General features: G+C 39.0%; 1 protein-coding gene across 3 annotated transcripts in view; it reads right to left on the minus strand.

The window, feature by feature from the left end:
- Positions 1 to 13,112, minus strand: part of LOC138763918 (selenoprotein Pb-like) — a 60,968-nt gene that overhangs the window by 25,490 nt on the left and 22,366 nt on the right. Inside the window, exon 2 of one of the 3 annotated variants that reach the window (XM_069938901.1) lies at positions 164 to 243. The exons of the other annotated variants lie outside the window; for them this stretch is intronic. The gene's annotated coding sequence lies outside the window, so the exon portion shown is untranslated. The remainder of the gene's footprint in view (positions 1 to 163; positions 244 to 13,112) is intronic. 3 annotated transcript variants of the gene reach the window in all.

A 13,112-nucleotide genomic window follows, 5' to 3' on the forward strand; every position in this document is an offset into this window, starting at 1 on the left:
TACAAAGTTGCAACTCTTCACCCAGTTCTAAGGAAGGGTAACTAATCTGAAACATGAGGTTTTTTCAATTTGCCATGTAAAATGGGGTTAACTAGGCAATTTGCATAGTTACAAACCTAGGTACACGGCAACTTGAAAAGGTCCAACCGGGTCACTGACTTACCTCACAGCTGGTCAGGGAGGCAAGATGGCATAGAGGACAGACATGTAGTTCCACCTCTCCCCAGTTAGACTATTAAATACCTGTTTTTAAAAAAGTTGTAAAAGTGGTTAAAAGTAGGATTTACAAACTTTGGAACAGTAGAGGATTAATATGGCTACAAATGTGAAGAAATCAAAAACTCAATTACAAAAGAAATTGCCTTATAAAACTGTTGAAGAATTGAGGGCTACATACCAAGTTGAAGCCACGGAGTCACTGACTGGAATTCCCAAGCCTCAAAGGACCCCTGCTCGGATGAGTATTACGCCGGCGCTGGATCCACAAGATGGCACCGGTTCTGTGATGAGCTTGGCTGTCCCAGACTCGCGCCCCCACGAATCCAGGCACGTGAGCGGATTGGCCGAGCGGGGACAGACATGCGAACACGCAGCATTGCCTGGTGGTCTGGGGATGCGCAGTGTAGCATTGGAGGATGCACCTGTGCGTTCGGTGACTTTTCCAGGCATGCGCGGTGCGTCGCGAGTTACTAGAGAAAGTGTGGGCTGTGGGGGAGCCCGAACGGCAGCAGGCTGGTGAGCTCAGTGTGCTGTCGACGGGTGGTCCAGACCCGCAACCGCACTGGAAGAGGACTTACTGTTTCAGAAGAGGAAGAGAGTTCAGTGTTACTGGAATTAACACAGGAAGAATCTATGGGGGCTGGGACCAGAGAGGATAAGCCTCAAGGGGAAGTGATGGAACCTGGACTGGACTCTGCATTTACAATCTTGGAAGGAATTGCTCATCAGATAGAAAACATGTCAATACAGATGTCTACTCAGATGAACCAGGGATTTATGGAAGTGGAAACTAAAATGAACAATATGTGTAAAGAGATTACCCTTATGAAGCAAGATATTACTGTAGTTAAAAGTGATGTTAGTAAGTGTATAAAATCAGTGGACACCGTAATTTTAAAAAGATTGAAGAAACCTTTTTTTAATGTAAAGCATATTTACAAGTGGAGCGTAAAAGAGAAAAAATGGTAAAAGTGGAGGATTCTTTCGTGGATTGGGGGATTCAGAAGAAGGAATTATTGAAGAAGATTGATTCATTAGAGAATCAAGGTCAAAGAAATGATGTAAAAATAGTAGGTCTTCTGGTAAAGTTTCTTAAGAAATGGATTCCTGAGGCATTGGGTAAGGAATTTTTTTCCAGATGCTCTGGAGTTAGATCAGGCACACAGAGCATTAAAGAAAAAACTGTTTCTAGGCCAACCACCACGAGCAGTCCTGATTCGTCGTTTGAAATATCAGGATCGAGAAATGATATTGTGAATAATGGTGCAGAAGGCACGGCAAAATCTGGCTCCAATGATGGTTCAGAATAACAGAGTGTTTTTCTATGCTGATCTGAGTCAAGAAATTATTAGAAGGTGCCGAGAATTTAATTAAGCCAAAGAAGTATTGTGACGAAAGGGATACAAATTTGCTTTTCGTTATCCAGCTGTATTGAAAGTTTTTTATGGGAACTTTCAATCTCAATTCTTTGAAAATGATCATGATACATTAATTTTTGCTAATTCATTGCCGGATTTACGAGGAAATGGACGATCGTCATCATTGTCACCTGAAAGGAGAGTAAATGGCAATGGGAAGAATGGAAAACATGGAAAGAATGGAAAGAAAGTTGAATTGACGCAAAGTCTTCTTGATATTGAGGATCCAGAACAATCACTAGGACTGGAATAATTGGGTTGATAATATTTGTTTAAGTACTTTGTACTTTATCTGACTGGTGGGGTGGATGACACAGAGACCTTTGGCCACCTGCCACTAGTGGGTTTTTAACCACACCCAGATTTTTAGGGAGCTACTACTTTTTAGTAGTTTGTTTGGGGATTGTGTTTATTTTATTTTTTGGAATTTTTATATAGGGGGAGGGTTTAGAATATTAAGGGAACTAGAAAGGGGAGCACTATTTTATAGTAGTGTGTTACATTATTAGATTAAGAAGTGTCTAATTTGAATTTTGCAACTTTTAATGTCCAGGGTTTGAATAACCCAATTAAGCACAAACGAGTTTTGGCTTGTATAAAAAAAAATGAAAGTTGATATTGCCTTCTTGCAAGAAACACACTTGACCGAAAAAGAGCATTTGAAATTGAAGAGATAGTGGGTTGGTCATGTGTTCTCTTCTTCTTTTCATTCTAAGGCAAGGGGTGTAGTGATTTTAATTCATAAGAAATTACCGTTTGAATTGGAATCGTTTGAGGGAAATGCTGAGAGGGTTTTGATGGTTAACTGTAAAATCATGGACTTTATTAAATATTTATGCACCTAATGTAGATGATGAACGGTTCATGTCGGAGGCTTCTTTTATTGTTAAATCAAGCCAATAATAATATTCTGGTTGGGGGAGATTTTAAACTGCGTTTTTGACCCTTTATTGGATAGATCTCCAAAAAGTATAAGGAAATCAAAGGTGGCAACACAAATAGGAGCCAAGATGAAAGATTTGAATTTGGTTGATGTTTGGAGGAGAAAGACTTTTCATTCACCTACACATGATTCATTTTCTAGAATAGATTTTTTTCTTGGTTTTGGTGCATCTGCAAGGTAGAGTACTACAGGTTGAATATAAAAGTCTGACCATCCAATGTTATATTTTTCCTGTGTAAATCCAGAGATGGTGCAATTGTCTTATAGATGGAGGTTTAATACAATGCTACTGAAGAAACCAGAGTTTATTATTTTTGTTAAGGAGAAGATTACTTTGTTTTTGGCTGAGAATGTTAATTCAGTACATAGTAATTTTGTACTGTGGAATGCTTTGAAAGCATATTTACGAGGGTAAACTAATTCGCTATACCACGAAATTAAAAAATCAATGTGGTGGAAAGTTTAACATTGGAGAAACAAATTACTGAGTTGTAAAAGGAATTTCAGAAAGATGTTACAGAAGATAAAAAGTTGCTTTAACGAAATGGAAAAGGAATTTCAGAAAGATGTTACAGAAGATAAAAAAGTTGCTTTAACGAAGTTGAAATAACGAAATTGAAAAATCGATCTAAGCAACGTTATTATGAATTGGGTAAGAGAGCTCATAAGGTATTATCATGGCAGTTAAAAACAGAACAGACATCATAAACTATTAATGCTGTGAAAAAGAACTCAACAGTTACCTATAAACCTCAGGAAATTAATGACTAGTTTTATTCATTTTACCAGAAATTATATACTTCTGAGGGAAAGCAGGACGATGGCTCGATTAAATCTTATTTATTGAAATTAAATTTATCTGTTTTAGGGGAGGAGGAGGTTAAAGAATTGGAAGCTCCATTCACGGATTTTGAGATTAAAGAGGCGATAGAGGAGATGCTGAATGAAAAGTCAACAGGAGATGATGGATTTTCAGTTGAATTTTATGAAGTATTTTATGAAGATTTATCTTCTGTATTTGGGTATGTATTGCAGCAAGTAACTGAGGAACAGTTGTTACTGGAATCTTGTTCGAGTGCTATAATTTCTGTGATTCCTAAGAAAGATAGGGATCCATTAAAAGTATCTTTGTATAGGCCTATTCCTTTATTAAATGTAGACTATAAAATTATAGTGAAGGTGTTAGCGAATAGACTTGCCAAATATTTATCTCAGTTGTTATGTATAGATCAAACAGGTTTTATTAAAAATAGAAACGTGTCTGATAATATCCTCAGATTGATAACATTGGTCAATGCTGGATGCTGAAAAAGCCTTTGATAGAGTTGAGTGGAATTTTTTATTTAAGGTGTTAGAGAAATTTAATTTTGGCCCTTATTTTATTGGTTGGGTTAAGGCTTTATATACAAACCCAATTGCTAGGGTGGAGACAAATGGCCAAATTTCTTTACCATTTAAATTAATGCGATGGACTCGACGACAAGGTTGTCCATTGTCACCAATCTTATTTGCATTGGCTATCGAACCGTTAGCTTAGACAATATGACAAAATGATAAGATTAAAGGAATGAAAATTGTGGATGATGAATATAAGATTAATTTACTTGCAGATGATGTGTTGGTATATTTGACAGAACTGGAACAATCTTTGAAATATTTACAAGATTGTTTGTTAAAATTTGGGGAGTTGTCAGGATACAAAGTAAATTGGGATAAGAGTGAAATATTGCCAGTTGGGAATGGAGATTATTCAGAATATAAAAGTATTATAAAATTAAAGTGGTCAGATAAAATTAAATATTTAGGAGTGGTAGTAAACGCAGACTACTAGTCTTTATATAAATTAAACTACATTCCTTTATTAAAAAGGATTAAAATGGATTTGACTAAATAAAAAGATCTGCTGTTAACATTAATTGGTCGAGTAAATTGCATTAAAATGAATATTTTTTGAGGAGTCACGTGATGGAGTAGTGGCCAGTCAGGAAAACCAGCTCTCTCCAGGAAAATAGGAAAAAAAAAGTTAGGAAAAAGAAAAGCATAACTGAAATAGAGTACAAGAAATAGAAGATAAAGATACAGAGAAGAGAAAGAAGATGGTTTCCAAGAAGGAGAAAGTAAGAGCAGCTGGAAAAAAATAGTAAAAAAAGTCACCGAAGAAGGAAGAAGGCCTTACCTGCAAGAAGGAACAGGATGCAGTGGTGACGAGGAGTGCCCAACCCTCGTGGTCAGTACCTGCCCTACGGAGTCACGACCCACCAGCCAGTTGGTCCACTACAAAAATGGCTCTCGGAGCCAAATAAAAGTGCTCAATCAGAGGAGAAAGGGGACACTGGTGGGAGGGGGACTCAGCAGAGAAGCGGGCCATCACAGATCGAGCAACTGAGAGACGCCCGACACCAGGGCTCTCAGCTGGAGGATAAGGAAGACCAGCAGAAGAGGGTGTGATGAAACAGACATGGAGGGAAGATCGAAAAGAGACCAATGTCAAGAAGCACAACAGACGAGCAGCCCAAGAGGAGAGGAACAGCAACAAGAGGCCCAGCAAGAAGAGGCCTGTCAAAGAGATACAAGCAGCTCATCAGGAAAAACAGAAGAGACACAGACACAAAAAGAAACAAACACAGATACAGACACAGAAGAGGAAGAAGAAGACCAAGATCTTCAGAGAGAAATAGAAGGTAAAACTGATGGACAAAGAGAAATAAAAGGTAAAACTGGTGAACAGAATATAGATAAAGGTTTTTTTGAAGAACAAATGAGATCAGTAAAGAATGGTTTTCATTAGAGTTTAATGCAATTAAAAGGAAAATGAAAAGAGCAGAAGATAAAATGCAAAGGTTAGAACTGGTAATGACAGAAATAGGGAAAAGAGTAGAGAGGGTGGACGAGTGGGAAACGGCTGTAGAAATGGAAATGAATGATTTAAGAGAAAAACTGGAAGAAAGTGACAAAAAATTAAAGAGACACAAGAGTTGTTCTCTCTGAAAATTGATATGTTGGAAAATTATAGTAGATGAAACAACATAAAAATAGTGGGCCTTAAGGAGGGTGAAGAAGGCGCAGACATGAAGGAATTTATAAAAGGATGGATCTGAAGGTCCTGGGAACGACATAAATTCAGGAAGAAATGGAAATAGAAAGGGCACACAGAGCATTAGCTCTGAAACGACAGGCACATCAAAAACCAAGATCCATCTTAGAAACATTTTTGAGATATACGACAAGAGAAAATATACTGAAACGGGCAAGGAATAAAATTAGAGAAGATAATAAACCATTGGAATACAAGGGTCAAAAAATATTTTTTTTACCCAGACACAAGTTTTGAACTTGTGTTCAAAAAAGAATTTAATACAGCGAAATCAACTTTATGGAAAAAAGGTTACAAATTCATATCAAGACATCCAGCCATGATTAAAATATTTATACCCAGGGAGCAAAACAGACCATTCTCGGATCCAGAGAAAGCGCAAGAATTCGCAGAATGTTTGCAGAACAGGAGAAGAGATGAAGAGATGTAACAAGAATGAAGAACGATGATAAAATATATATATATGAAGATGTAAAAACAATGTATATGTAAAGAACTAAAGAGAGAAAACAGAAGGAAGGGAGTAAGGGGAGAAAAAAGAGAGAGCTTTGTAATATGTGTTAAAAAAATGTTTTCTGAAGAGAGCTGGGTGGAGGGGGAATAACCGTCACTGCAAAATCAGTTGACGCCGCAAACAAGATCGCAACCCAAATGAAAAGGGGAGTTGTGGCTGCCCAGCAAGGGGGCAACTCAGAAAGGAGAAGAACTTTTGGGGTTAAGGTATTAGTGGATGTGGGAACTGTGGGGGTACATCATGTCTTAAATGTGTTGTCATATATTAGGTGTAATATAAAGTAAAAATGGGGAAAAGGGCGATGGAGGTGGCAAAGAAGTGGAAAAGAGATGCAAGATATAAGATGGGCATGTTGAACTATATTATAAACATTAATGAAATACATAACCAAATTAAAAGGAAGAGGCTACTAAATTTATTGAAGAAGGAAATAATAGCTATAGCATTTGTGCAGGAAACGCATCTAACTGAAGCGGAACATAAACTAAAGAGAGACTGGGTAGGACACGTAATGGCAGCATCCTATAATTCAAAAGCTAGATGTGTAGCCATATTAGTTAACAAAAATGTACCAATCAAAATAGAGGAGGAAATAATAGATCCAGCAGGGAGGTATGCAATGATAAAGTGTCAGATATACTCAGAATTTTGGAATTTGCTCAATATATATGCACCTAACGAGGAGAATCAAAAGTTTATGCAGGATATTGTTTTAAAGATTGCAGACACACAAGGAAATACATTGATAGGAAGGGATTTTAACCTTAATTTGGACCCAATGTTAGATAAAACTGGATAAAGACAAGTAAAAAGAATAAAGTAGCCAAATTTATGGTTAAATCTTCAAATGAAACTTTTGGATATATGAAGGAGGCAACACCCAAAAGAGAAGGAATTTTCATATTATTCGAGTAGGCACAAAACTTACTCAAGTATTGATATGTTTTTGTTGTCAGCCCATATTCAAGGGAGAGTTAGAAAAATTGAATATCAAGCTAGACTACTATCAGATCATTCACCCCTATTATTAGCAATAGAACTGGAGGACATCCCACCAAAAACACATAGATGGAGATTAAACTCTACGCTACTTAAAAGACATGAATTTAGGGAGTTTATTGAACGCCAAATTAAAACACATTTTGAAATAAACACAGGATCAGTGAAAGACAAATTTATATTATGGAATGCAATGAAAGCCTTCATTAGAGGGCAGATAATAAGTTATGTGACTAAGATGAAAAAGGATTACAATCGGGAAATAGAGCAGTTGGAAAGGGAGTTAGTAAGTTCAGAAAAGGAATTAGTTAAAAAGGGATGATATAATGAAAAGGAGAGAACTGGCAGACAAAAAATTTAAATAAGAAACATTACAAACATACAAAATGGAGACGAACATAATGAAAACAAAGCAAAAGTATTACAAACTGGGGGGAAAAAAACAAAATATTAGCCTGGCAACTTAAAACAGAACAAGCTAAAAGAACAATACTGGCATCAAGGAAAAAGGTCAAATTACATATAATCCAACAGAGATTAATGAAAATTTTAAGGAATTTTATGAACAATTGTATCAAACTGAGAATGAGGGGAAAGATGATAAAATAGAGGAATTTTTAGCTAAAATTGAACTGCTGAAATTGCAAGACGAGGAACAAAACAAACTAATAAAGCCATTTGAAATAGAGGAAGTACAGGATATATTAAAAAAGCTACCGAACAACAGCAGGAGAGGATGGATTTCCAATAGAATTTTATAAAACATTTAAAGAGTTATTAATTCCTCCTCTCCTGGAAGTAATGGATTTACAAAAGGTAAATCGTGCTTGACGAATCTATTGGAATTCTTTGAGATGGTGACAGGTAAAATAGATGGGGGAGAGCCAGTGGATGTGGAATACCTGGACTTCCAAAAGGCCTTCGATAAGGTCCTGCATAAACGACTGGCTTCCAAAATCAAGGCTCATGGGATTGGGGGCAAAGTATTGATGTGGATTGAGAACTGGCTGGCAGGTAGAAGACTGAGAGTTGGGATAAATGGCTCATTTTCTGAGTGGCAGGCGGTGACCAGTGGGGTGCCACAGGGATCTGTACTGGGACCCCAGCTGTTCACAATTTACATTAATGATCTGAATGAGGGGATTGGATGTAATATCTCCAAATTTGCAGATGACACTAAGCTAGGAGGGGTTGTGTGCACGGAAGAGGGGGTCAGGAAGCTCCAGTGTGATTTGGATAAATTGAGGGACTGGGCAGATACATGGCAAATGCACTACAATGTGGATAAATGTGAGGAAATCGACTTTGGTAATACAAACCGGAGGGCAGATTACTATTTGAATGGCAATAGATTAAGAGATGGGGAAGTGCAGAGACCTAGGGGTATTTGTACATCAGTTTCTGAAGGTGAGCATGCAGGTACAGCAGGCGGTTAAAAAGGCAAATGGTATGTTGGCCTTCATATCAAGAGGGTTCGAGTATAGGAACAAGGATACCTTACTGCAGCTGTACAGGGCCTTGGTGAGACCCCACCTGGAGTACTGTGTGCAGTTTTGGTCACCTTATCTAAGGAAGGATGTTCTTGCAATGGAGGGAGTGCAGAGGCGATTCACCAGGCTGATACCTGGAATGGCAGGAATGACTTATGAGGAAAGATTTCCACATGCCTTAGTTTGTATAACTATTTTCCCTTCTGGACTATATTTAATTTCATTTATTTTCTCTTTGTTGGTGAAGACCAGATGATTAATTTTTATTAATAAATTCTCAGGATTGGTTGCCCAGTTTTTTTCTATTTCTTTTTTTTTCCTTAGATTAGGTGGGGTTTTATATAATAAATTTTTTCTTTTGAAGAGTTGAGAACATATTCATTAATTGTGGTGTAATGCAATATGTTATATCATATGATGTCATCGTGAATTTTTTCCCCCTTTTTGATTATGTACCCCTATTCTTCTCATGTATTATTTACCCATGTTATGATGAATAAAAAGATTGAAAAAGAAAGAATAAATCTGAAATCTGTAACTGATATCTTAAATATCTCGGAGTTAGTTGTTGAGGAATCTGATGGTGGAGGTGTGTCAGCTGTTTCTGAATCTAATGGTCCAAGCCTTATGGCACCTATATCTCTTCCCTGATGGTAGCAGTGAGAACAGTGTGTGCTGGGTGGGGTGCATTCTCGATGATTGCTGCTTCTCTCTGACGGCAGCGTTCCCAGTAGATGTTTTCGATAGTGGAGAGGGTTTTGCCTGTGATGTCCTGGGCTGTGTCCACTACCTTTTGGAGGGCTTTATGCTGAGGGGTATGGGTGTCCCCATGCCAGATCATGATGTTGCCAGTCAGCACACTTTCCACTACATATCTGTAGAAATTTACCAGTGTGTCTGATGTCATACCAAACCTCTGCAACTCCTGAGGCAGTAGAGGCACTGACATGCTTTTCTCACTATACCATTAGTGTATTGGGTCCAGAAAAGATCCTCTGAGATAGAGACTTCCACCCTCCCCACCTCTGATCCTCCAACGACTTTTGGATCGTACAGCTCTGGTTTTTGCCTTCCTTAGTTTTGGTGACATTGAGTGCAAAGTTGTTGTTGATGCACCATTCAGCCAAGTCTTCAACATCCCTCCTGTATGCTGATTTTTTGCCATTTTTATACAGCCCGCTACCATGGTATCATCCACACATTTGAAATTTACATTGTGGTACCTAATCACACAGTCAGAGGTGTATAGTGAGTAGAGAAGTGCTCCAGCACTGATGGAGGAGAGGTTTTTACCAATCCTCATGATTGTGCTCTGGAGGCGAGGATGTCCAGGGTCCAAATCAGAGTGAAACAAAAAAGCCTGCAGACATTGTGAAGCGGTGGAGAAATGCAGCAGGTTGCACAATGTCAATGGGAGGCAAAAATATATAACCAACATTTCGGTCCTGAGCCCCTTCATCAAGTTACGAGCAAAAAGCAGCCAGGCACCTAAATAAAAGCTGTGTGTTGGGGTGGTGGGAGAGGAGTGCAGGCGGCCAAGAGACATGGATAGGAGTGCAGGAGAGTAAAGCTGAGATTTGATTGGGGAAAGGGGGTAGCTCTATGAATGCAGGCCTTGAGAAGAAGGGTGGGGGAAAGAGAGAGAGAAAGGAGGTGGGTTCTAATGGAAACTGGAGAAGTCAATGTTAATGCCATCTGGTTGGAGGGTGCATAGATAGAACACGAGGTGTCGTTCCTCTAATTTATGAATGGTCTCAGTTTGGAAGTGCACGAGACCATGGACAGTCATGTTGGAATGGGACGGGGAATTGAAGTGGCTTGCCAATGGTAGATTTCCACTATTACAGCTGTGACAGAGTCTATAGATAGGTTTTTGGGAGATAAATTGGGAAAGGTTTGTTAGAGTAGGTCACATACAAACACTTTAAAACAGATCTTATTTAAAATACTGGAGCTCTGCCCCATGTTAGACATGATGGGGCCAACAGTCTTTGCAAGAGCTTTGGAGAGAGCCCAAGAGATTTCACTAATGGATTGTTGTTTACAAAAAGGCAACAGATGAAAGAGCTTGTCGGAGCCACCTTCTGTCTGGAGCTCTTCTAAGAGAGTCATGTGGTTTTGCAAGCAGAGAGTGTGAAACAGGCTCTCTGTGTGTGAGGGAGGGAGAGATACCACTTCAACGGTGTTACAGCCAGCAACAGCAGCTGGGACTAGAACAGGACAAGCTGGCAAGCTTATGGAAAGCCCCATTTGAAAGATGGGTTTGTAAGTGCTTTGTTCAGCCTGGACAAAGCCATTGTGATTCATGCAAGAGAAGAGGACGGACTGTCTAATGTTTCACTTGGAATAAGAGAAACAAAAAGGCACTCTGTGGTGACTTGAAAGAGGTCATCATCTGGAGAACCCTGAAAGTTTGTCAGTAGGACACTGGAGTGGCTGATTAAAAAGGAATCAGTTTTGGATATCCTGGAACAACAAATCTCTCTCTGAAAACTGACAAGAACCTTCCTTAGTGGTAACCATTTACCATTCAAGCACCAAAGCCTGGTAAACTTTATAAATATTAAATTCTGTGCACAGTATAAGAATTGCCTACAACCAGTGAACTTGGAGAAATGAGAAGTGAGATTGGACTGTGAACCCAAGAACTTTTCTGAACTCACACACACACACAGAAGGGGGTTAAAGTTAGGTTAAGTACGTCAATAGTAATAAGTTAAAGTTTGATTCTATTTTCATGTTTAAAGATAATTAAAGGCAAGTTTTGTTTAAGTAACCATTTGTCTTGGTGAATATCTATTGCTGCTGGGTTTTGGGGTCCTCTGGGCTCGTAACACAGCAGACAGTGCGAAGATGTTCAATGAAGTGATCTCCCAATCTGCATCCAAGACAATTTTAAGTCTCTCTGATATAAAGGAGGCCACAACAGGAGCATCGGATGCAGTAGACGACCCATCCAGATTCACAAGAGAAGTCTTGCTTCACTTGGAAGAGCTGTTTGTGACCCAAAATGGTGGTGAGTGAGGAGGTATGTAGCATTTTCTGTAGCCACTGGGATAGGTACCAAGGGTGTGATTTTGTGAAGGGTTGAATGGAGGAAGCGTCCCTGTGAAAGATGGAAATGGGAAAATGCATCTAGTGGTGGGATCACAATTTAGGTGGTGGAAATTGCAGAGGATGATATGATAGATGCAGAGGCTGGTGGGATGGTAGGTAAGGACAAGGGGAATCCTGTCCTTGCAGCATCTGGGGATGGAGGGAACCAGGGCAGATGGGCAGCAAATGGAGGATATCTTGGTGAATGAATGGAAATGGAGGGGAAGCCAGGTTTTTTTGAAGAAAGAGGACATCTTTAATAATCTCACATGGAATACCTCGTTCTGGGAACAGATACAATGAAAACATTGCAATAAAGAAGTTGATTTGTTCTGGAGCACACAGACCTCTCTGAGAAATTCTTTGAAAGCCACTTGGCCCAATCCCATTTCCATTGTCCCAATCAGCAGCAGCCAAATGTTCATGAGAAAATGAGATGCTTAGGGTCATGAAATGCATTCACATGTAGCCAATCTATACACTCCACTGGTGCAATTAGGGACACTATTATACACTCTCATTTGCACTGAATACGCTGCACCCACCATCTCTAAACACTGGAAAAGCACAAGGAAAACAAATGGTGATAGAAGGAGCTCAGCACCACCAGAATGTGCTGACACTAACCAAACTGCTCAAGTAGCCAATACAACTCCTTCAACATTACATGTTGATTGAAATACTGGAATTTAAGAGTCCAAAAACTGGCTCAAACCCCCTTACAGCTTAGTCCTGTGCATGATAGGCCTCTTGAACCTCAATTCCAATCAAGATCAAAGAATATCAAAACTTGGCAGTGCAATCATTGAACCGGATCTAGGGAAAGCAGATTTATTGTATGACTAAAGATAGAGCAGTCCCGAGTTCAAGTAAACAATGGGAAATTTAATGGAAACTTACAAAATTTATACAAAACTCAACATTTTGACATTTGCCAAGTTGAGGAGCCTAGAACCAGGAGTCAGTGGTCAGAATAAGGGTTGGGTGATTTCACACTGTCTTTTCACGGAGGTGCTGAATCTCCAGAATTCTACACTGTTGAGGCTGAATCACTGAGTTTACTCAAAACAGAGATCAATGTATGTTAGAACATGGGATGGGAGGATAGTCCAGGAAAAATAGCACCAAGGTGGTGTTGTAGTGATAAATAATAGTTCGGTTATCGACTATAATGCCTTGGAGGATAATATAGATTGGTTATCAACTGTAACGGCTGGCATGTTGCACAGGACCACGAGGGAGTAAAAACAGTAATGGTGGAATAAAACTGAGCATATTTTAACTCAACCTAAAAGTGTTGCCTTTATTTGACCTCAGGATTCGACATTGGTGACGAGGA

Source organism: Narcine bancroftii, chromosome 5 (genome assembly GCF_036971445.1).
Source record: "Narcine bancroftii isolate sNarBan1 chromosome 5, sNarBan1.hap1, whole genome shotgun sequence".
NCBI lineage: Eukaryota > Metazoa > Chordata > Chondrichthyes > Torpediniformes > Narcinidae > Narcine > Narcine bancroftii.